The sequence below is a fragment of the Cervus elaphus genome, chromosome 22 (genome assembly GCF_910594005.1).
Source record: "Cervus elaphus chromosome 22, mCerEla1.1, whole genome shotgun sequence".
Lineage (NCBI taxonomy): Eukaryota > Metazoa > Chordata > Mammalia > Artiodactyla > Cervidae > Cervus > Cervus elaphus.
The window spans coordinates 12,893,091-12,917,893 of NC_057836.1; the positions used below are offsets into that span (position 1 = coordinate 12,893,091).

The following is a 24,803-nucleotide window of genomic DNA, read 5'->3' on the forward strand; positions in this document are numbered from 1 at the left end:
ATTCTTGTCTGGAAAACTCCATGGACAGAGGAGCCTGGCGGGTTACAGAGTGAAGAGCCGCAAAGGGGTCGGACATGACTGAATGACTAACACTAATGGCATGCTTAGGTATTTACCCCAGATAAATAAAAATACATATCGACATGAAACTGTTCACAGCTGCAAATGTTCCCAGAAGTAAGAAGCTGTCAACTCTACACATACACTGTCAGTTGATCTTGGACAAGGTTGCCAAGAAGGCACAACGGGGAAGAGATCATCTCTTCAACAAATTGTATTGGGAAAGTTTAACACCCTCATGCAGAATAATGAATTTGGACCCATATCTTACACTGTACACAAAATCAGCTCAAAATGGATGAGAGACTTAAGCATAAGACCTAGGGGGAAAGCTTTATGACATGGGTCTTGGCAATGACTTCATGGATATGACACCAAAACCACAGTCAACAAAAGTAAAAATAGGCAAGTGGGACTACATTCAACCAAAAAAACTCCCGCACTGCAAAAAAAAAAATCAACAGAGTGAAAAGGCAACCTACAGAACAGGAGAAAATAGTTGCAGACCATATGTCTGATAAGCAGTTAATTTCCAAAATACAGAAAGAACTCCTACAACTCAATAGCAACAAAACCTAGTAACTCAATTAAAAGTGGGCTAAAAACTTGAACAAACATTTTTCCAGAGAAGACATACAAATGGCCCACAGATATATCAAAAGATGCTCGAGGTAACTATCAGGAAAATGCAAATCAAAACCACAAGGGGCTGTTACCTCACACATGGTAGGATGTTTATTCTAAAAAAAATAATAACAACAAAGACTACAAACATTGGGGAATATGTGGAGAAATTAAAACCCTTGTACACAGTTGGTAGGAATGAAAAAAATGGTGCTATAAAAAACAGTATGGAGGTTTCTCAAAATATTAAAAATAGAACTACCACATGATCCAGAAATCTCCCTTCTGGGTATTTATCCAAAAGAATTGAAATCAAGATCTCGAAGAGATATTAGCACTCCAATATTCAGTGCAGCCCTGGAGGAGGAAACGGCAACCCACCCCAGTATTCTTGCCTGGAGAGTTCCACGGACAGAGGGGCCTGGTGGGCTACAGTCCATGGGGTCACAGAGTCAGACAGGATGGAACACATACAGCACATTATTCAGTGCAGCACTAGTCACAAAAGCCAAGATTCACTCACAACCTGAAAGATGGATGGACAAATAAAGACAATGCTTTCTATACAAGTGGAATCCATTCAGCCTTTACAAAGAAGGGAATTCCGGGAATTCCCTGGCAATCTATTGGTTAGGACTCCACACTCTCACTGCCAAGGATTTAGGTTCAATCTTTGGTTGGGAAACTAAGAGCCCACAAATGGCATGCTGCGGCTGAAAGAGAAATAAATAAATAAAAATGGGAACAAAAAAAAAATAAGAAGGAAACTCTGCCGTATCTGACTACATGGATGAAGCTTAAAGACATGCTAAGCAAAATAAGCCAGTCACGGAAAGACAAATCCTGCATGATCCCACTTATATGAATGAGGATCCTAAAATAGTCAAACTCACAGAATTAGAGACGAATGCCAGGGATGGGGGAGGGGAGGGGACAAAAGGGAAATTGCTGGTCAACAGACATAAAGTTTCAGTCGTGCAAGATGAATTTTTCCTGGCGGCCTGATGCACAGCGTTGCGCCAATGGCTACAGTGTACACCCAGGAATCTGTTAAGCGAGTGGATCTTGCCTTGTGTGTTCGTACCACAATCAAATAAAATATGTAAAAAGGTTAAATATCCATGTAAGTGTTTCGGTTCAAACATTCATTTCTCGAGTTGTGTGACTAACAGGAGGGTTTCCAGGGACTTCCCCGGCACTCTGGTGGTTAAGACTTGGAGATCCCAATGCAGGGGGCACAGGTTTGATCCCTGGTCGGGGACCTAACATCCCACATGCTGTGCAACCAAGTAAAATAGAAAAGTGATTTCCGCTTTGTGAGCCTCTGTGCCCTGGTCAGAGGAGTAGGAGTGGGATGGAGTTGGCCCAGAGTTAATTCAAGGAGGGTAAACACATATGCACACCAAGCCTTAGTAAGTTGAGTAAATGATGTATCCTCCATACACGTGTTCTAAATGTATATAGAGGCAGTATTTTTAGAATGAAGGGGAGAGGGGCTCATGTTAAAAAAAAAGAAAACCGAGCAAACCTAAGTGTCCTGAACTGGTAAACAGATAAGCAGATTGTAGCATATCTATACAATGGAATACTATTCAGCAATAAAAAGGAATAAGCTTACTCATATAGGCAACAAGTGGATGAATTTCAAAAGAGCCTTACAGTAAGTGAAGGACAGCAGACACAAAAGTCCACACACACACTGCATGATTCCATGCGAATGAGGTTCTAGAAAAGGCAAATCCATAGTGACAGGAAACAGATCAGTTTCAGTGACACGGAAGCCGGGAGTTTCAAGCTGAAGGGAACAAGATGTCATTGGGTGGTGGAGATGTTCCGTCACTTGAGAAGTAGCTACATAGCAGTAGACATTTGTCAAAAATCACAACCTACACATTTAAATATGGGAGGATTTTATTTTATGTAACTGTATCTTAATATGGCTGATGTTTTTAAGACCAAAATATTTCCTTCCCCTTCTCACTTCTTGATACTTCATCAAGGGTCTTGAGAATAATTTCTAAGTTTCCTCCTCCCATTGCCCCCGGGTCACCTAATTATTAAACACCCCCCTGCCCTCACACAGCAGGAAAAAACACCAACTTTTTCATTCTCTTCAACTGTTAGATTGGATTTTCAGAGACCAGATGGCTTGCAGCTGAGCCAAAGGAGGCCAGGGGGCCAGAAAGCAGGACAATGAGAAAGCTGGGGGTGGGGGTGGTTGAGCCAGGAAAATGCTGGCCGGGGGCCTACAGCGGGGGCAGGGCGGGGGGGATGTTCCAAGAAGTGCAGCAGGAGCTGGTGATGGAGACCCAGGCCCCTCTCCACACACTGGCCCTGGGCCAGCACTGTAAACCAAGCTCACCTTGTAAACCTGCCAAGTCACTGTAAAGCAGGCTCTTATCCCTGCCCTGTGCATCTTACTGAGTTGTGGGGATTCAGTAAGACTTAAGTGCAAAACTGCACTGGGAGAAACCTAATAAGCCCAGCCTAGACGCACGAACATGACTCTGCTGTGCTAAGACGCTCAGTCCTGTCAAATCTTTGTGACCCCGCGGACTGTAGCCCACCAGGCTCCTCTGTCCATGGGATTCTCCAGACAAGAACATTGGAATGGGTTGCTATGACCTCCTCCAGGGGATCTTCCTGACCTAAGGATTGAACCTGCGTCTCTTACGTCTCCTGCTTGGCAGGCAGGTTCTTTACCACTCGAGGCACCTTGGACGTCTATTACTGATGTTGGTCTGGGAAACTGAGGGACTCAGCGGCCCTGGCTCTGCGGCCAGCAGAGACTGCCTGCTGCCTTCCCTACTTCCTCCTCCCAGCCCCCGCCCCTCCTGCAGGCCAGGGGCAAGAAGGAAAGGGTGGACTTTCTTTGCTCCTCAGTGCAGTCTGCCAAATGTACCTCCTCCTCAGAAAGCTTTGGAAAGGTCTTAATAACAATGCAAGTGATGACAGATGTCCCAGCAGCCAGGAGCAGAAAGCTACAGAAATGTCACCCTGGTCTAGGAGGCCCGCAGCTGTGTTCCACCCCAAGTCAGACCAGGGCTGCAAGATCAGGTGGGCCTCCCTCTCACCAGCCTCTGTTTCCTGCTCATTCTCTGCCCAGTCTCCTTTGGAGGAGCTTTAAAGGTCATCTAGTCCAGTGGTCCCCAACCTTTGTGGCACCAGGGACCAGTTTCGTGGAAGACAATTTTTCCATGGACTGGGGTAGGGGGGATGGTTTCGGGATGATTCAAGTGCATTACATTTATTGTGCACTTTTCTATTCTTATTACATCAGCTCCATTCAGATCATCAGGCATTAGATCCTGGAGGCTGAGGACCCTCGATCTCGTCCGTGTCCCCCCACTGCCAAGGAATAGGGGTTACAGAGCCTGGGGGAAGAGCTACCTGCATCTCCCTCTCAGAGAGGATTCCCCTGAAAACAGGCTGCTGGCTCTTAGATGTTCATATGAAGAAGTCTGGTCCTGCAGAAACCCTGTGTTTCTCTCCTGGGTTCTGAGGAGCCTCAGGGCCCCGTCGGCTGCCCCAGGGGCCACCCTGGAGTCAGGAGGCAAGTGGAGAAGGCTGGGCATGGAACTTACACTCCAACCGGAGCTCTGATCTGGTCTAATTACATGTTAGGATGCCATCAGATTTGATGTGGAGGGTGGGGAAAAAGTTTCCTTGTTTTAAGAAACAATTGGGAAACTGTTCTTCTAACTGGAAGCTCTCTTCCTGCAGTGATTAAGCCTGTTCCATCTCTCCAATCTCCAGGGTGTTGGAGAGGAGCTTCAGTGGCCCACCCCCACCCTCCTGATCTCACTGACTGGAGGAAGCCTCCTTGCTTAATTCTGCCTAACTCCTCGGTACCCACCTTGCCTTGGTCTCCTCATCTACAAATGGGGTTAACGATAGAGCTTCTCTACAGCATTGTTCTGAGGGTGAGATGAGTTAAAACACATGCACTTACAATAGAAATTGGTGCACAATAGACGATTGCCTGGTGGCTCAGGTGGTAAAGACTCTGCCTGCAATGCAGGAAACCTGAGTTCAGTCCCTGGGTTAAGAAGATCCCTTGAGAAGGGAATGGCAACCCACTCCAGTATTCTTGCCTGGAGAATCCTATGGACAGAGGAGCCTGGTGGGCTACAGTCCATGGGTTCACAAAGAATCGGACACAACTGAGCGACTAACACTTATATATTCGCTGCTAAATAACTGTCAGCTGTTATTAAATCCCCTGCTTCTGCCACCCTTCCATTTCAGGGAGGGTGATCCCTTCTCTTCAAGCCCCCTCATCAGGCTTTCTCCTCCTCGATGGTCTTCAACACTGTCCCGTTTCACAGGCTACACCCTCTCCTCTCCTCTACAGCCCCCGAGAAAGAGCCGGCTGCTACAGGCACTTCCTCTCACCTTGATCTCCTGGAACTCACTAGAATGTAGCTCCTCCCTGGAGCCCTAACAGAGCTTCCCCCAGGGAGCCCTCAGCGAGCTTCATTGACTTGACTCTTCCACAGATTCATCGGCCAGACCCTCCTTCTTGAAACACCCTGGCCCTGGCTTCCTGAGAAGTGGTCTGCTGCCTTGTTTCCATGGTGATGGGAGGAACCCATCCCCGTGGGGAGAGAAGTCCATGGAAAAGGAAGGGGCCAACGTCCAAGAACACCAACTGATCCAGCCGGCGCTTGTGACCATCCTGAAAGTGAGCCTTTGGGGTCAGGCTTCATTCTTGAATGAGCTGCTCTATTTCCCAATCAAACAGCAAACACCACATCTTGTGTCTCCATACCCCCATCCCTTGCTGGCCACCCATTACCCGTTCAGTGTTTGCTGGCCTGGGGGTCTCCCTGGGTCTAGTGCATTCTTTTGTTTTCTTTTCAATTATGCAACACAGCGCTATCAATTCTGTTTTATACTTGATTCTCAGACTTTATTCATCTCACAGGTGGAAGTTTGTACACCCCATTACTAGCTTCTCCCTATTTCCTCCACCACACACCCAGCCCCTGGCAACCAGTTTTCTCCATTCTGTTTCTATGAATTTGACTTTTTTTTTCTTGTTAAGATTCCACATGTAAGTAATATCATGCACTATTTGTCTTTCTCTGCCTGGCTTTGGGATCCCACCCTCAAGGTCTATCCATGGTGTCACAAAGGCAAGACTTCCTTCTCTCATGGCTGGATGATAATATTCCATTATATATGTGTGTGTGTATATATATACATATGTACATATGTGGATCCATCTTCTTTACCCATTCTTCCATTGATGAACATGCAGGTTGTTTCCATATCTAGGCTATTGTAAATAATGCTGCAATAAATGGGAGTGTAGCTATCTCTTTCAGGTTCTGTTTTTACTTCCTTTGGATCAATACCCAGCAGTGGAATTACTGGGTCATACGGTAGCTGTAGTTTTAATTTTTTTGAAGAACCATACTGTCTTCCATAGCGGCTGCATGAATTTACATTCCCACAACAGTGCACGAGGGTCCCCTTTTCTCCACATCCTTTCCGACATCTGTTCTTTCTTGTCCTTTTGATTACAATCGGCTTAATAACAGGGGTGATATGGTGTCTCATGGTGGTTTTTTATTTTATCTTTTTAATTTATTTTGGGCTGCACTGGGTCTTCGTTGCTTCACACAGGCTTTCTCTAGTTGTCTCAAACGAGGGCTACTCTATAGCTGCAGTATGTGGGCCTCTTATTGTGGTGGCTTCTCTTGGTGCAGAGCATGGGCTCTGGGAGCGAGTGCTTCAGCAGTTGCATTTCCCAGGCCCTAGAGCACAGGCTCAGAGGTTGTGGCTCATGGCCCTAGCTTTTCCTCAGCTTTTCCTCCCACCTAGATCCCTTGGTGGGATCTTCCTGGACCTGGGATTCAACCCATGTCTCCTGCTTTGGCAGGCGGATTCTTTACCAGGCGGATTCTTTACCACTGAGTCACCTGGGAAGTCCCCTCTCCCCATTTTTTAACTGGTTTGTTTTTTGCTACTTAGTTGTATGAGTTCTTTATACACTTTGAATATTCACCTCTTATCACGGCCTGATTTGGAAATATCTCCTCCCGTTCGGTACGCTGCCTTTTTGTTTTGTTGATGGTTTCCATGCTGTGCGAAAGCTTCCCAGTCTGTTGCCATCACACTTGTTTCTTTCTGCTTTTGTTCCCAGTGCATTCCTTGTGACATTCGGTACCAGCATCTTGCTGGGCACCCAGGTTGCCGTCTCTTCCCTTCATTCCAGCCCCTCGCAGCTTATACAAGCATCTTCTCACACACCTTTTCATCTTTGGGTTAGATCTAGTTAGTCCCCTTGGCAGGTAAGGAACAGAGAGGTGACCTGGTTTTCCCAACGTTGCACAGCTGGTAACGGGTGAAACCAGCACTGGGCTGAGTTCCTCTCATCCTAGGCTAGCGCCCCAGGGAGCAGCCAGGGAGCCACAGATGCCCTAGGGAGGAATTCCACCGGGATCCCTTCTCTGACCGCAGGAGGCAGCTGGGTTCCTGGACACCCTATGAGCTGCAGGTTTGGGAGGAGCTTCATTCAGTACCTGCCTCCCCTCTGGCGAGTCTGTGAACACCCTAAACCTATGCACACACAATCCTGCACATGTGTCGTGCATGCACACGCACTCACTCTTGGCTGTGTAGACACGCATGTGCACACACATATTTTCATGTGCAACCCTGCATGTGCAGATGGGCACACACAGGACTGAGACCAAGGATGTTTCATCCCTTACATGAACCCTGCTGACCACGTGGCCATGAAAGGCTAGGATGTCTCACACATGCTAAGTCACTTCAGTTGTGTCTGACTCTTCTAAAACCCGCTGTAGCTCACCAGGCTCCTCTGCCCATGGGATTCTCCAGGCAAGAATACTGGAGTGGGTTGCCATTTCCTTTTTCAGGAGATCTTCCCAACCAGGGGATCGAGCCCAGGTCTCCTGCATTACAGGTGGATTCTTTATTGTCTGAACTGCCTGGGAAGCCCACAATGTCCTGGGGGGACTTTGCAAATCATCCATCCATGGCTGCATGTGACACTCTGCCCGTCCTCAAACCCAGTCCTCAGGACACAACAGAGATGAGTGGGCCAAAGGCCAAGCTCAGCAGCATGAACCATTGTCATGTGGGTGTGTCATATGGGGGGCACGTGGGACCACCAGCCTTTCTGATCATGAACCCTGGCAAAGTTCCTGAAAGCACTTCCCCACCACAGGAAAGTCCCCTATACTCCTCTGGAGTGGGGATAGCTACATCAGGGAGCACGCGGCTAAAGCTTGTGTGTGAATCCTGAAGACACCAGGTTTGCTGTGTGACCTTGGTGGGTCAACTTAACCTCTCTGGGCTGCAGTTACCACATCTGTGAAATGGGGATAATCATGCCTTCCCATTAAGACTGTAGAGATAAAATGAGATTTAAAGACATACATAAATGCCGAGTGCATAGCAGAAGTTAGTATGTGGATGTTGTAAGACTGAATGAACGAGATGAGTGGAGATCAGATGGTTGTGGGTTGCACTGCAGGGTTCTCTCTGCAAGCTGCTCTCTTTCTTGTGCCCCTTGAGCCCCCTGACTATTTCCTGTCTGAGTGGAGACTTTGCTCCCTGCTCAAATTCCCCCAGCTTCCACCCTACACACCCCTCTGGAGGGGCCCTGAGGCCCACAACCCCACCTCTGTCTCTGTCTCTCTCTATCTTGCCCTTCCATTCCCTGAACACATGTGTTTCTTCCAGCCCCAGGGCCTTTGCACAGAATATTTTCTCCTCAGGTCTTCCTGTGGTTCCATCCCTCACTTTTTTAAACTCTGGTCAATGTCACCTCCCACATGAGGTTTTGCCTATAAACTGCCCTCCTCCCATACCTCCCTGATTTTTCCTCACAGTCACAATGAGTGTGTATAAACATGAGTTACTTTTCTTGTTGAACATCTGTCTTCTCCTCTCAAATGTGACTTCCTTGATGGCTGAGTCTTTGTCTGACTTGTTCCCCGTGAGTCCCCTGCACCTACAGCAGAGCCAGACATGCAGAAGATGCTCAATAACTACTTGTTAAATGGATGGACAGCTAGAACTCTGCTCTTGAGAAGCCCAAATAAAACGTCCATCCCTGAACAATAATAATATGCTCAGTTCTGCTCTCTCCACATTCCCTTTCCTGCCCAGCTCAGCTCATTAGTTCAATAAATTTCATTTTTTCCCAGCCCCCAGCTAGCTGATTCAGCTGATCTATTCTAATGGCTCCTTTTTTTTTCTAATTTGGCTGCGTTGGGTCTTAGTTGCAGCATGCAGGATCTTCGTTGCCTTTTGTGGGATTGAACTTGCATCCCCTGAATTACAAGGCAGATTCTTAACCACTGGACCACCAAGAAAGTCCCTTTAATAGTTCTTGGGCAGGGAGCTGCATGGGAATCCTGAAAACTTCCTTTAAAGTAGACTTGGCCGAAATGTGGGAGCAACCTAGATGCCCATCCACGGACAAAGGGATGAACAAAGTGTGGTCTGTCCACGCCATGGAATAGTATTCTACCAAGAAAAAGAACCAAGTGTTGATACAAGCTACAGTGTGTGTGTATGAACCCTGAAGACACTATGAAGATGCCAGGCAAACAGGACCACTTCTTCCACGGCTCTATTCCCATGACACATCCAACCCGGGGAACTCTCTCGAGTCAGAGAAGAGATGAGTGTTTGCCTGAGGTTAAGAAGAGTTGGAAGATTCGACTAGTGACAAAGGGTACAGGATTTCTTTTTTAAAGGGATGAAAATGCAGTAAGATTATGATGATGCTAAAAAACCATGGATTGTACACTTTACTTTTTCTTAATATTTATTTATTTGGCTGTGCTGAGTCTTAGCTGGGGCTTGTGGGATCCTCGATCCTTGCCATGGCATGAGGGATCTTGGGATCTAGGCCCTGACCAGGGACGGCATCCACGCCCCCTGCATTGGAGACTCTGAGTCTTAGCCACTGGCCCACCAAGGAAGTCCCAGGAATTATATTCTTTAAATGGGTGAATTGGATGGGATATGAATCATATCTCTCAATAAAGCTGCTTTTTTAAAAAACTAAATAAACAAATAAAGTACATGCAGGTACTTCCCTTCCCCCGCAACCTCCCCCTCAACGATGGTCTCCAGGGTGAAGGCCATGTGCATGCCTGTTCCTGGTTCCCGCAATTGTCTGCAGGAAGGCTCTGGAACATGGAGGCTGAGAGCACTGACTCCAGAGTCACACCCGCCCTGGGTTTGAACCTGGATGCTGCCTCATGGTTGCTTGACCGAGAAGGGGTTCCTGACCCTGTTGTGCCTCACCCCCCACCAACCATAAAAGTTACTGAGACATATATTGAGATAAAGTTAGGTTGTAAGGCACTTAAGAGAATGCCCAGGCCACAGTGAGTGCAGGATAAAATATTAGCTTTTATTAAATTTTTATTACGCTCCTCCAGGCACTGAGGCTGTGTCCTCAATCTCCCTGCAGAGCTCAGAGCAGGGCCTCTCCTGTGGATGGCCGTCCCTGCAGCTAGCTGAGACAAGCACGTTCCCATCTCTCCCACCTTCAAGAACAACCTTCTGCCCTGAACCCTCATCCCCTCCAGGTATCAGCCCATTTCTTTACTTTTCCTTCCTAGAAAAATTCATCAGAGTTTTCTATACTCACTTTCTATAGATCCTTCCATTCTGTCATCTTCTAAACTTCCTTTTAGGGAAATTTCAAACACGTACTTTGCCAGTCTTCTACCCCCACATTTCTCCTGTGTGCTTAGTCACTCAGCCGTGTCCAACTCTTTGAGACTCCATGGCCTGTAGCCCACCAGGCTCTTCGGTCCACGGGATTTCCCAAGCAAGAATACAGGAGTGGGTTGCCATCTCCTATTCCAGGAGATCTTCCCAACCCAGGGATCGAACCTGCATCTCTAAAGTCTCCTGCCTTGGCAGTCAGGTTCTTTACCACTGTGTCACCTAGGAAGCCCTAATATTGGGTTCAAATGTCCCTGATTGCCTTAAAAATGTTGTTTTACGACTTCCCTGGCAGTCCAGTGGTTAAAACTCCCTGCTTCCAATGCAGGGGGTGTGGGTTTGCTCCCTGGTCAGGGAAGTTCCCAAGTACCTCGTGGTACAGCTAAAAACATTAAAAAAAAAAAAAAAGTATTTTTACAGTTGCTTCATTAGGGCTTTCCTTGTGGCTCAGCTGGTAAAGAATTCGCCTGCAATGCGAGAGACCTGGGTTCAATCCCTCGGTTGGGAAGATCCCCTGGAGAAGGGAAAGGCTACCCACTCCAGTATTCTGGCCTGGAGAATTCCATGGACTGTATAGTCCATGGGGTCGCAAAGAGTCAGGCACGACTGAGCAACTTTCACTTTCACTTTACTTTCATCTGAATCAGAACCTAGTTAAGGCGAAACTTCACACTGGGTCAATTTGTCTAAGTCTCTTTTCCCTTCTCCACACCAATCAAGCTTCTGCCCTACCCCTTGCTCTACCCAAGTTGGGCTTTTTGGGGTCACCAATGACCTCCACGCTGCTCAGTGGGCTGCCCTTCCTGCTCACCCTGTCCAGGGGGTGACTCCGCTCCCGTCCTCCACACTGAGACCCCTCTCTGCTGGGACACCACGTGGGTCTCCAGCTCTTCTCTTCCTTCTTCGACTGCTCCTTCTCCACTCCCCTCCCCGCCTCTTGATACCACTGTGCTCCAAGGCTCCATACTGGCCCTCTTTGGTTTTCTTTTCTTATTCCTTGCTGGTGTCACCCTCCCCAGATTTTATCTCTAGTCCATTCAAAGGCCATCTCCACCTGCGTGTCTAACAGGCATCTCCAACTTAGCATGGCTAAAACTCAACCCCTACAGACATCCTCATCTCATCCTTCCAATAACTTTGGCCCTAACCCTTGGACTCATCCTCACCTCCTCTTTCTCTCTTACCCACGTTAATCCCTCAGGAAGCCCTGTGGGTTTGCCTGCTTATCGCCACTTACTGCCACAACCCCTGGTCCAAGCTACTTCCATCTCTTACCTGGACCTTGCAACAACATTTCACCTTCTCTCCCTGCCACCAACTTTCTTCCTCCTCAGTCTATCTTCAACCCAAGCTCAACCCAGTAGCCGAGGTCCCTTTGAAGTATTCTCTGCTCAAAACCATCCACCAGCTCCCAGTTTTTCTAAAGTAAAAGCCAGACGCTTCACAACAGGTTCCAAGGCTCCATAAGTGTTTCTCATCAAGCAACGCTGGCACTGTGGGCAGGAAAACTCTTCCTGGTGGGGATGGTCCTGAGCAGTAGAGGATGTCAGCCATAGCCCTTGCTCATTAAATGCCAGCAAAGGATCCCCTCCCACCCCTGCCAGCCACTGAAACATCCCCACGCACTTCCAAACACTGACTGGTGGGCCTGGAAATCCCAGGCAAGACTCTCTTACAAGGTTTGCTGCAGCCCTGCACGCCCCCCCACCCTTGCAATTGCCACCCCTCCAAGGTCGCTGCCTCCCCTCAGACCACTCTCCCTGTGCTCCATAAGCCCCCTGCCTCCCTTGCCCCCTTGCCACTGCGGACCCTGCCAGGAGCCCTCTTCCCCCAGACCACATAGAACCCCTTCTCCAGGGCACACTCAGGCGCTACCTTAGCTCCCAGCCTTCCCAGGGCACCCCTTCTGAAATTGCAAACCTCTTTATTCCCAGGCCTCCTTGCTCTCTTTCTCCCCAGAGCACTTATCCTATCAAACATATGTTTTAATTCTCAACCTTGTTTATTTACTTTTTTTGTCTCTAAGCTTCATGAAGTGATGTGGGGTATTTTGCTCGCTGCTATATCTGAGTACCTGGCACACAGCAGACAATCGATAAATATTTGTTAAGTGAAATAAAGAATGCAGATGCCATAGATATTTACTTACAGAGAGAAGAAAATAAGCACTTATAAGCCACAGGAATAAAGAATTAATTTCACCCTCAGCAAGGACTGGAGTGTGTTCAGCCTGGAGTGGCAAGTAGGGGAAGACATGATGAAAACCTCAGTTTATTTCTCAGATCAGTTCGGGAAGACTTCCTGGAGAAGATGGGCTGTAGGACTCACTCTCAGCTCATGTTGAACCAGATTATAACATCCCGGCAGCTTCCCCAACACTGATGAGTGCAGACAACACAGTGAGCCTGGAGCAGTGGAGAGTTTTCAGGTAGGAAAGCCCACTCCCTGAATCTATTTCTACCACAATTTACCAGTGTCTGTAGGAATCTCCACCAGCAGGTTCCCTGCTGGAGGGCCAAGTTCAAACAGAGCCACTGGATAATGCCTGCCTACCGGCGCACAACCCATCCCCACTCTCAGAAAAGCCCACCCAAATGATTACACAGAGGCAGGCTGCCCAGAGCGTGCTTTCCGCACGCTCAGTGAATGAAAAGAAAGGCCTAGATTCACAGTCACACAATGGAATACTTTATAGCTATTGAAAAGAATGAGACAGCTCTTTTTATACTGAATATGGAAGCATCACCCAGATAGATTATTAGGGGGGAAGAATGCAAGATGCAGAAGTGTATAATATACTACCATTTGTCCAAAATGAAATATATATATATATATCTAAACAAATGTATATACATATAAACATATGAGTGCTCAGTTGTGTCCGACTCTTTGCAGGCCCCATGGACTACAGCACCCCCAGGCTCCTCTGCCCATGGAATTTTCCAGGCAAGGATACTGGAGTGGGTTGCCATTTCCTCCTCCAGGGGATCTTCCCAACCCAGGGATCAAATCCACTTCTTCTGTGTCTCCTGCAATGGCAGTTGGATTCTTTACCACTAACGCCATCTGGGAAGCCTATATATATATACATACACACACATACAGACTATCCCTGGAAGGATGCACAAGAAATTGCTAACAGTAGCTGCTAGGAACAGGGGCTGGGGGTGAGTGGGTGCAAAATAGAGGTGAGGAAACACTTTTCACTGTAAATTCTTGCATCTTTCAAATTTTGTACTATGTCGATGTTTTGATACTACCTATTTGAAAAGAGTAAATTCAACTTTAAAAAGAACACAACCAGATTGACAAAATAAAAGCCAAACATGTGAAAAGTTCAGCATGTAGGGTTTTAAAATGAAAGCTACCTGCAGAAGGACAGGGGACCAGAGTGGAAGGACAGACTGCTTCCAGCAGAACGAACCCAGGGGCTCATTCCAGAGAACGAGCTTCTCTGACAGTGGCTTCGCCATCTACGGCCCAGGGCTGAGAAAGCCAGTGAGTTCCTAGGTGCCACGCAGAGCCAGGTAGCAACCAGAACCTGCATGGTTGGGGCAGGGCTGGGGAAAGGACTCCACTTCCCCAGCTGGCCAGGCCACAACTGACTCCTGAGCTACAGGGCTCATCGCGGCTCCAATGTTCTAGGAGCTGGAAGCCAGATTTGAGGGGACCGAACCACCCACAGGCCCACCTGGAACAGAAATTACAGGCTTCGGTGAGCTCATCTGAAAGCAAAGGAGGCAGCTGGAGAGAGTGGTCAGGAAGGCCAAGGAGAACTGACTGCCTTCAAATACTTGAGGGGATGTCAGAGAACGAGGAGACCTGTTCTGAGCCCTCTGGAAGACTCCACCTTCCAAAAACACTTTTCAGCCCAGTTCTTGCCAGAGGGGGCCCCAGATGACAGCTGTCCTTGAGGCCCCACTGGGCCAGGCACCCAGATCGCTGGGTGCTTTATTGGCATCGACTCTAAACTATCACGGTGGTCCTGGGGGGTTTCACTGTTCCTACTCCCATTTTAGAGACAAGAAAACCAAGGCTGTCACTGCTGAGGGTCACATCAGTACATGATGGGGTCAGGGCTCAAACCCGAGGCCACACTCTGAACTACTACAGTCATCACAGGTTGGGCCAGAACTTGAAGGCCATGTGATTCTCCGGCTCTTCAGTCGCTGCGTGTGTCCAACTCTTCCCAACCCCACAGACTGCAGCACCCCAGGCTCCCCTGTCCTTCACTATTTCTCAGAGTTTGCTCGAAGTCACATCCATTGAGTCAGTGATGCCATCCAACCATCTCACCCTCTGGCGCCCCCTTCTCCTCCTGCCCTCCATCTTTCCCAGCATCAGGGTCTTTTCCAATGAGTCGGCTCTTCACATCAGGTGGCCAAAATATTGGCGCTTCAGCTTCAGCATCAGTCCTTCCAATGAATGTCCAGGGTTGATTTCCTTTAGGGTTGATCTAGCTATGGGAAGCTAAGGCAGGGCTGGGATCTTCTGCCAAGGTGACTCGGGTACAAGGAAGGCTAGTGAGGCAGATGCTGCGTAGAACTGGACCTCCTTGACCCCTCCCTGACCCGCGATCCTCTTCGCTGCCCCTGCGGCTTCTCCCAGAAAGACGATGGCCCTTTCCACAGTCCCGGCTGAGACATCCAGCTTGGATCGTCCGCACCGCAGGGCAGCGCCACCCCTCCATCCTGTTCCAGTCCCCCAGCCTCCAGCCCCCGCCGGAGGAGGGCAGCGGGTCGTGTCTGGGGAGGGACCGCTGCCCGGAAGCCTCCCCCCGGGCCGGGCCCCCGGGAGGCGGGAGGCTGGGATGCTCCCAGACACCGAGGGCGGGCGGCGCGCCAGACCGGGGAAGGTGGGGGGTGCGCTGCGGGGCAGCAGCCGACCCGCGAGGTACGCCTCTCCCCACCCTGCGGGGCCGGGCACGCAGGTGGGGGCAGTGGCCACGCTCCCCGGCCGCGTGACTCAGCAGCCGCCCCGCCAGGCGGGGCGCGAGGCACACAGCTTCCCGACGCGGCGGGGCGGGGTAGGAGGGGGCCGCCCCGCCGCCCCCGCGGGAAGCGCGGAGGGGCGCGTGAGCCGGGACGTTCCGCTGCGGCCGCTAGCCAGGCCGCCCACGCAGCCCCGAGCCCGGCCCGGCACGCCCGCCCCCGCGGAGCCCCCGGGGCGGGCCACCCGCGGAAGGGCTTCCCCAGGCTCCGAGCGCTCCCCTCCGGCTGCTCCGGGGTTTACGCTCCGGTGGGCGGGAGCCTGCAAATACCGAGAATCTGGAGCGGGAAGACCCCGTGGAATGCACCCCGCCCTCCCGACCTGCGGGCCCTGGCCGCCCTGCACGGGGCCCCAGGGTCTGTCTCCTTGGTTTCTCGCAAAAAAAAAAAAAAAAAAAAAAAACCCAGCGGATTCTGAGCTCCCTTCTGGAGGCTCTTAGCGTTTGGAAGTCAGTTTTCTCATCCAAGGTAAGTTGGTCCTGTTGCAGCGATCTCTGAACGGCTCAGCTTTGCCCCAGCCTCGGTGACCCATGGGCAGAGAGGGATCCAGAGATGGGCAAAGACCGATTGTCCCCACTGGGCAGAGGGGACACCAAGGCCCGCTGAAGGAGGCGGGGTGGATTTGCAGCAGTTCACACTTGGGGTCAGTGAGGGTGGACACAGCGATCAGGACCCCAGAGTCCTGGCTTTTGGGCTCAGTCGAGCTGCTCCAAGAAACTGTCCCCTACCCACCCCGTCCTCTGCTGCCTCGCGGTGCCTTCACGTGCCTCTAGAATTCCCTTTGGCCTTCCCTCACGGGTCCTTAGGACTTGAATAGCTCCAAGAATATCCAGGATGCCCAGCAAGCCGGTTTGGAAGCACCCGGGCATCTCTGTTCCTAAAGACCAGTCTGTGCACCGTGCACCGGAAACGTTAGACACAGCCAGGAGATTCCGAATCGCTCTGCTGAGTTTTTGTTGCTGTTTTAAATAATCATTGTGTTGAAGTGATGTGTTGAATGAAAATCGTGGTAGATTGGAATCATTTATCACTGAGGAAATTGTGGAATTCCCTTGCCTCTCCGCTGGGATGGGGAGTGCATTCCTGATTGGAGACAGGGAAGCAGCTGGTTTGACCTGCTGCATCCAAACTTGGAGAGGTCAGGGGCGCCAGGCCCTGGCCACAGCCTGGCCAGTTCAGAGCAGATCACTGCGCCTTGGCCAGCATCTTGCTGCTGCCAGCACCTGAGCGTCCAAACACAGCACCTCTGCAGAGGCCCAAATACCTTGCCCCTGTACCGCCCACCTCCTTCTTCCCGAGCTCACAGCCTCCAGAGGCCGAATCTCCTCCATGCTCCAGGCAAAGTGAGGGGGAGAAAGAAGAGGTGCTGTAGACTCGCCCCACTGGGGGACCAGGAGGAGCTGGCTGGGCAGCAGAGAGAAGCAAGTACACAGAGAAAGGAGGCCAGAGTCGGACAGCGTGCGCAGTCTGGGCAGTGAGAAGGCAGTGAGGAGCCTGTCCTGTGGGGTGGGGTCCTCACCCCCTCCTCCGGCCGGAATCAGGAATGGGCCTACCCTCGCACAGACGCACCTTCTCCATCCCCCAAACGCAGCCATGCCAGACTGACACCCACTCTTCCTCCCGTCAGCGTCCTAGCGGCTCCCTGGCCAGAGCTCACGCCACGGCCTGGTGGAGAAACGGGAGAGGCCTGGAGCCTGGCTGCTGCTTCCCATGGCTGCTCCCAGGCCAGGCAGTGACCCCAGAATCCAGCTCTTTCTCCTTTGTCTGTTTTCTCCCTGGTGACACGGCAGCAAGTTGGACTTCCTTTCCCTCTTGTTCTCTTAGACGTGTTTTCCATTTCTAGTTGAGCCTGTTGATGGGCTGTGTGCGAGTGTGCATGTGCAAAGAGAGAGAGAGTGTGTGTATGTGTGTGTGTCTGTTGGAACACTCCAAGGCTTTCTCATGCTTCATTCTTCCCGAAGCTTCCCAGGCTGAGGACTGGACTGCTCAGAGACTTGGGGCAAAGGAGGAGGGGGCTCTCAATCCTCATGGGTAGAATCAGGGTGGGATCTACACTCCCCAGTTGACCTTCAGACCTGAGCCTCTTATCCAGCATCTCCCAGGTGCTCAGCTGCGGAAACTGTGCCCATGAGTGTGTGTACCGCCCACCCCCTCATGGACCTCCCTCCAGCTGAGACTTTCTTCAGCCCTGACGCCGTACCCCCTCCCTCCACTCAAGGATGGATGAGGCTGCCTGTGCCCTACGCACTGAGAGCTTATTCCTTCTCATGTTGTTCATCACACACACTGCTAGGTGTTGAGTTCACCTCCATCCCCCACCCTTCTCAGGCTCACGTAACATCCACCTACTGCCTGCCGACATCTCCCCCCACCATGACAGACCCCATCAGAATTGTGTGAGATTTTTACCATCTAACATATTATTTTAAGGGCCTAGAAAGGATCAAAATTGCTTAACCAAGCACCAGGATGCTCCTCAGATTCCTGCCTTGTGACTTTTACACATGGGGCTCATTGGGGAAGTATTCCTTCTCCAGCGCAGATAATTTCAAGACGAGCCAGTGTGGGAGTGAGTGCCCCGGGTCCCTCCCTTTGCTTGCCAGGCAATGCTAATTCCTTGCAAAATACAGTGGACATGAAGACCACTTAAGCTTCATCAGCCTCCCCTGTGAGCCCGTCAACACCTTCTGAGCCTTCTGTCCCAGCTGTTAGACATCCTCTTCCCTTGTCAAGCTCGTCCTCAGCTCTGCTCAGATAAACCCCCATGCTTTTAGAGCCAAACGTGTTGTTTTTCTCCTGTCCTAGGAGAATTTGCATTTTAACAAGGGGGATAACCTTGAAGTCCCCAAAGGAGTCTCTTATTGTGGAATTGCCGGCCTAGGCAAGATGTTCTGGAAGGCAGAGAGACCTCCCTGGGTGCCCGAAACCCCTGTAACTGTAGGTTAAGTTTGGCCCTCCACACCCATGGGGCAGCCCTGACTGTTTCTCTCGGTCCCTCACTGCACATTGACAAGCGCACTGGATGAAGAGTGTGGACAAGCTGAGATGTAAACCTAGTTCGGCCCCTAACCAGTTTTTGGAAGCACCAGCCCCTTCTCTCTCAGGCCATAGTTTTCTCTGCCAAATGAGAAGTTCGGTGCAAATGACCTTCCAGAACCTTTCCAGCTCTGACATTCGCCTGACATTCGGAGGGTCTGGGGAACCCTGGTACAGCTGCCAAGGCCCTCCAGCCCCTGGGGCTGTGGACGCCTTCCTGGTGGGGGCAGGGGTGGGGTGCTTCCTGGCCTGCAGGCCTCCTGTCCACAGCAGCCCGCCCCCTGCTGGGGAGGGAAGGTAGTGCTCAGCACAGCCCCCGCCTGGCAGTTACATAACCCTCCCAATGGGATGTTCTAAACAGCAACAGCCCAGCAGCCTTTGCCCTGGCCCACCCCGGTACCCCCAAACACACGCGCGTGCACCCGCACGTGCACACACACACACATGCACACAGGCGCTGTGATGGCCTCACAGCCACAACCACTTTTCCATCTTCTCTTTTCCATTTGTTTTCTTGCTGCTGCTGTTCAGTTGCTAAGCCGTATCTGACTCTTTGTGACCCCATGGACTGCAGCACGCCAGTCTTCCCTTGTTTTTTTTCTAGAAGGTATTTATTCTAAGAGAGTCCTTACAAGATGAAACTCCTTTACCCTCTGGGCTTGACCAGAATAAAGCAGAGTCCTCCCCCAGCCACCCTGACTGCCCAGCTTTCACCAAAACGCCACGTCAGGTCAGGCCACCCACTTTTCTCAGCCCCTCCCAGCTCTGTCTCCCTGTCTGACTGCAGAGTCCTGCGAAGAGTGGGTCTGCCTTCTCCCTTCCATTCCCAGAATGGGAGAATTTGGAGAAATGGATTTAGCTTTCATTCCAGTGAACAGGAGGCATTCTCCTGGTTCAGACTCCATCCCCCACCCTCCCCTGTTGTCCTTGACAAGGTCACATACGAGATGACGCTGTGGTTTCCCCATTTAGAAGACGGATGAGGTCATTGTTACCACTGTGGGGTGTTGGGTGGCGACTCAGGTCCCCTCAGTGTCCATAAGAAAAGTGCAAACAATCTGAAAATGCAGCTGAAGAAATTCAGGTTGGGCTTAAGGAAGCAATTCCCAGCTATTCAGTTGTGAGACCTCATCACAAGTCACTAAGGGATGATGGGTTTTTCCTGCCCAGCTGCATTTCAAGGCAGGCTCCCATTCACGTATCTAGTGCATACTGTCCAGAGGTTGAGTGGTGGTTGAAGAAAGGTTACGTGTAGAAATGTGGCCTGAAAGACTTCCTGAAGGAATCCTGAACCTGGATTCTCCTCGACAGCTATGGTCTTAACTCTGGATGAAGCTTGGGCCCTGGTTTCTTTATCTGTAGAAATATTACAGCACATTGAGCACTTATTATGTGCCCAGAACAGTTTAAAATATATATAATCTAAATTTTAAAAATTTTACAACCCTTTAAAGTAGATAATATTCCTTATTTCATAAAAAAAAAAAAAGGCTCAAAGAAGGTATAAGGGAACTCTACTCAATGCTCTGTGGTGACCTAAATGGGAAGGAAACCCAGAAAAGAGGGGATATATGTACACAAATAGTTGATTCACTTTGCTGTACAGTGGAAACTAACACAACATTGTTCAGCAACTACACTCCAATAACAGTTGAAAAAATGAATGTAAGGCATTCCAGCTGGTAGGTGGTGGAGCAGGATTCATACCCAGGTATGCCCGCCTGCAAAGCCTAGGTTCTGAACCACCTGGATCTTGAAAACTCCCAGGTGGCTCAGCAGTAAAGAATTCACCTGCCAATGCAGGAGACACAGGCTCGATCCCTGGGTCAGGAAGATCCCCTGGAGGAGGAAATGGCAACACACTCCAGTATTCGTGCCTGGAGAATCCCCTGGACAGAGGAGCCTGGCGGGCTACAGTCCATGGGGCCGCAGAGAGACAGGACAGAGCGACGGAACAGCAGCAGCAAGGTTTCCTTACGTTCCTCTCGGCCTGAACAACCTAGTTTCTCCCTCCCACTCCTCCTCCTCCTACTCGTGTGTTAATGCCCTTGCTGCCTGAAGTGGACAGGACCCTCCATCCCTGTGTGAACACGAGAAGCCCTTTGCAGTTTGTGTGGGAACCCACACTGCACGCTTCTCATGAAGCAGAGGAGGAAGGCACTGCGGTGGTGGCCTTGCATTTGGGGGTCTGCCAGGTGCAAGGAGCGCGTCCCCAGGACCTGCTCCTAAGAAACCCCTTGCTAAGCTGCTGCCACTCTGAGTCCTCTGAGAGTTCTTGTGAGCCCCAGTGGAAAACGTTTAAGGTCTGCAACAGGGCCGTCTGTGTCTAGAATTCCTGACGTGGGGTTTAAGTCCAAGATCCAGGCCTCTTTCCAGACTGTGATCCAGCTGGTTGTCTGGCTTTCCCTGATTTTTCATGTCACCCTCCCCCCAGACCTGACCCATCTGCCTTTTTTCACAAGTGACCTCTGAAACTTGGGGCCGCATAGATATTTGCTGAATCAGCAGGACTGACTGCTGCTCCTCTCACTGGGTTCCAGGCCAAGAGGAAGATGTGCCAGGTTGGCCTGGCGAGGGCCTCTGGTGTTGGCCGTGTGGTTCCGAGAAGGGCTGGGGAAGGAAGGAGGCAGCAGTGGAACAGGCTTGCAGGTGACTTTTCTCTGGAGGCCTGTTGTTTTGGGCTGAGACTGAGGAAGGAGCCATGGACCGGGCCCTCAGAGAGGCAGGGGATGGCAGAGCGTCACGAGTGTCTGCCCGTGCCAGCTTCTGGGTGAGCAGAAGATGCCCAAACCCTCCTCCTCTCAGCGAGCCTTCACTCAGGCTCCTTTACCGGCTGGCCAGCCTGGTGTCGTCCCCGCCTTATTGGGCAAGAGGAGGACAGGGAGGCTGGGGAGCAAGAGCGTAGTGTGACTTCCTCAGCTAGCAGGGGTTTTGGCCACTGGAAAGAAAGGACCAGTGCTGAGATCTTCCTGTGTTGATGGGTTTGGCCTTGGGAGGTGGGGGTGATGGGGGAGGGGCTGTAGGTCAGAGTGGGGAATGGTAAGCGCGTGCATCACAGACATTTCCTTGGATTGACTCCTCCCAGCTCTGTCCCCCTCCAGCTGTCCCTGCATCTCACTATTCCTCACATAAACCCTTGGCGCCAACCTTGGAAACCTTCTCTCTGAGCTCTGGATATGCTGTGTGTGCTCTCCTTTTTACCCCATTCTGTTCTGATAGAGGGAGGCTCTGGGCACCTGCAGTCCGCTTAACACTTAACCAAGACGTTTCTAGACCCATGTCTCAAGTGCATTGAGCATGGACTGTCTGTGTCTTTTCTGTCTTTTCGCAGCAGAGAGTGCAGGATTTTGAACAGATACAATAGAGTTGACGGACAGACCTTCACACACTCTTAAGAGCTCCCATGAGGGGCTCGTCTTGGAGATCTGCCACCTCCAGGCAGTCAGCCTTGATTCAGTAGGAGCACAGATGCCTGCTCCAATCAGGGTCTCAGACAACAGGCTAAAAGTCACTTCCAGTAGTCTTCCTGCCATCCCCAACTCTGGGGAGCACAAGATCATGGTGCTCAGAAGATGACCCAAGATTTAGTTTATGCTTAGGATGGGAGCAGAGAGGAGACTTCTCTACACAGGTTACATGGAAGCAAAGGATGGAAGGAAGAAAATATGGGGAGGGGGTGTGTTTGAGGGGAGGGATGAAAGGGGGAAGAGAGAAGATATAAAAAAGACAAAGGAGGAAGAGGAGAGGACAGGAGCTCCTGAGACATTCGAGACATTCAGACTTCATGGCCCCATGGAGATGGGTAGCTCTGGGGTAGGAGCTGAATTTGAATTATAATGAGAGAATCTCAACCTGCCTCCAGTAATCCTCTGCTCATGGACGTGGGAACTTGGGCAAGCCCTGGGATCCACTGGCTCTAAACACGGCTGGGTGGACAGATGGACACGTGCTCAAGCAGAGAAGCTGTGGCCACACTGAAGCCTGGAGCTTCAGGCTGGGTCATATGCTTCCATGGTGAGGAGGGGACTTTGCTGGGTCAGGCTGAAGCTCTGACTCCAGCCAGGAAAGGGATAATCAATTCTGTAGAGGCTGTGAGCCTTGATTGAAAAAATAAAGAGGAGGAAGCTAGATTGCTGCTTTCATTAAGAGGCAAAAGCAGTGGGGGCTGGAGCTTAGCAAGAGCCAGGAAGCAGCAGAGAAAGAATGTTAACCCCTTGGGTGTCATTCTTCCTGATGTCTTTACACTCACCCATTCCCACACTGTTGCTTCCTTGACCTGACTTCCAAGGCCACCAGTTTCGTAGCTCCCTTAGCTGGAGGAGGGAGAGGCTGGGCGGCATATTAATGGAGATATGATGACAATTAAATGATCTATTATTTCCCAGTCCCAGGGTCCCCAGGGCTCCCTCCTCTCCTGGATTAGAGGAGGAAGATGAGTTCTGGGGATAAGAGATAAGCTGTGCGGTGAGATCACAAGTCTCACACTGCCGGGTAACCCTCACCCCCACCTCAGCAACCTCACCAGGGCCTCATTCTCACCCTACTGAGGCCAGAAAAAGGGAAGGAAGAAACAAAAACGGATTTCAGCAAAATTATGATGGAGAGACCCCTCTGCCGGCTTTTCTTCCTACGTCAGAATGCCCAGTAGGGAACTGATTCAGCAGGGAGATTCCCAGGAGAGGCCCCAGGAAAAGGGCTGCTGGCTCGACTCTGTCTTCCCCTGTCTCATCTGATCCATGGAGTGCTGCCCATATCTAACCCAACAGCACTGAGAGGTTGGGTAGAAAAGGACAGACGTGCAAAACGGGGGTCGTGGGTGGAGAGCAGGATGGGGCCAAATGTGTAGTCAGCAAAGATTATTCCTTCCTGAGGTTCTGCGGGGTAAACTTCAGCTGAAGTTAAACAGAAAAGTGGGGAGACACGGGTGATCCAAAAGGCATTTAGTCCACCTGGATGCCCAAGATTTCCCAAGCGGGGAGGGAGCTGAGGGAGGAGGTGAGGCATTTGTTTCTGAGCTCTCTAAGTCTCTGGGTGTCTAGGCTTGGGTGTCTAGGCTTGAGGAGCAGCAGGGGTGAGCTGGAAGATCTGAAGAAAGGAAGGGGTTCCTGGCAGTGTTAACCTCTTGGTACCTGGCACAACTTCCTGAAAGATTTCCAACAACTTCCACTCTCTTCCACCATTTTAATTACTTATTTTTGTCCTGCTCCCTTGGGAAGGAAACGCAGGAAAAGAGCGAGGGGAAGATGAGGACGTGATGGTTTCTCTCCAGTTGTGACATGTGAGGCTGGATAGGAATCCAGATGATACCTAAAACCCCTGGGTTCCCAGCAAGAGCCGCTGGGCTGGAGAGTTTGGGCTCTTTAAGCTGCTTTTGGGGCCACAGCAAAGTCCTTATTCAGGAGAAATGAGCTTTCCTCCACCCTTCTTGCCCACACAGTCCCCGAAGGGATGCAAAGAAGGTGGGAATGTGGTGGAAAAGGAGGGGGACACCGAGGAGCATGAGGAGAGGAACCACGATTCCCTGGAAGCTGTGGTTGCCCTAGGAAATGGAATGGAATAATACCCCCCCCCATTTGAGGCGGGGGGGAAACACATGGTATTCTGGATTTTTTTTTTTTGTCTTTAATTTTTTTTCCCACCTTTTGCTGAGCCATGGGCAGTGAGGGAAAACTGACTTTATGCTTTTTCTGCCAAATAAGGAAAGAAAACCGTGACACTGAAGGGAGAGCAGTGGACCATTGAGGGAGCTTAGAAAGAAAGCCGCATCTTCTTGGGGTTTGAATCAAACGCTATGGAGTCATCCTGGATCTTCCCCTCTTAAGAGCCCAAGATTTTGGTCACATCTACCCTGTGTCCTGACCCAACTTGTCTAACTCTGCAGTAGATGTGAGGAGGAAATGAGCCTATGTCAAATCTTCACAAGTATCCGTAGATTAAAGCATGCCAAGGCTACTGAAGATGACTCTTGGTTCTCCTCCTTTCCCACCCCCAACTTCCTTAGCATCCCTATTGTCAGGGTCAGGTGCTGACTAGCTTCTGATTTCCCATGAGCTGTTCTTCCATCACCTGTCTCCTCAGAGAAAGGAAGCTGACATGGTCACAGCCTTCCCAACACAGAGGAGAGAATATTCCAGTCTTCTTCCCTTCTTCCCATATCCCTAGTTCATGGATGTTGATGTAAAGAAAAAGAGCTTGAAGTCCTAGAGTTTCTTGTTAGGGGCTAATAAGCATATTTCTCTCTCAACCTAACGTGAGATTCCACTTATCACCAAATAACCAAGGGGAAACAAGATTTGCAGTCACCAGCCATAACAGGAATTACATCCAAATGCCAACTCCGTTTGCCAACTGTCTCATCATTATTCCCTT

General features: G+C 50.5%; 1 protein-coding gene across 9 annotated transcripts in view; it reads right to left on the reverse strand.

Annotated features, from left to right (window-relative positions):
* IQSEC3 (IQ motif and Sec7 domain ArfGEF 3) overlaps positions 1-24,803 on the reverse strand; it is an 88,313-nt gene that overhangs the window by 62,023 nt on the left and 1,487 nt on the right. The gene's annotated exons all lie outside the window — the stretch shown is intronic.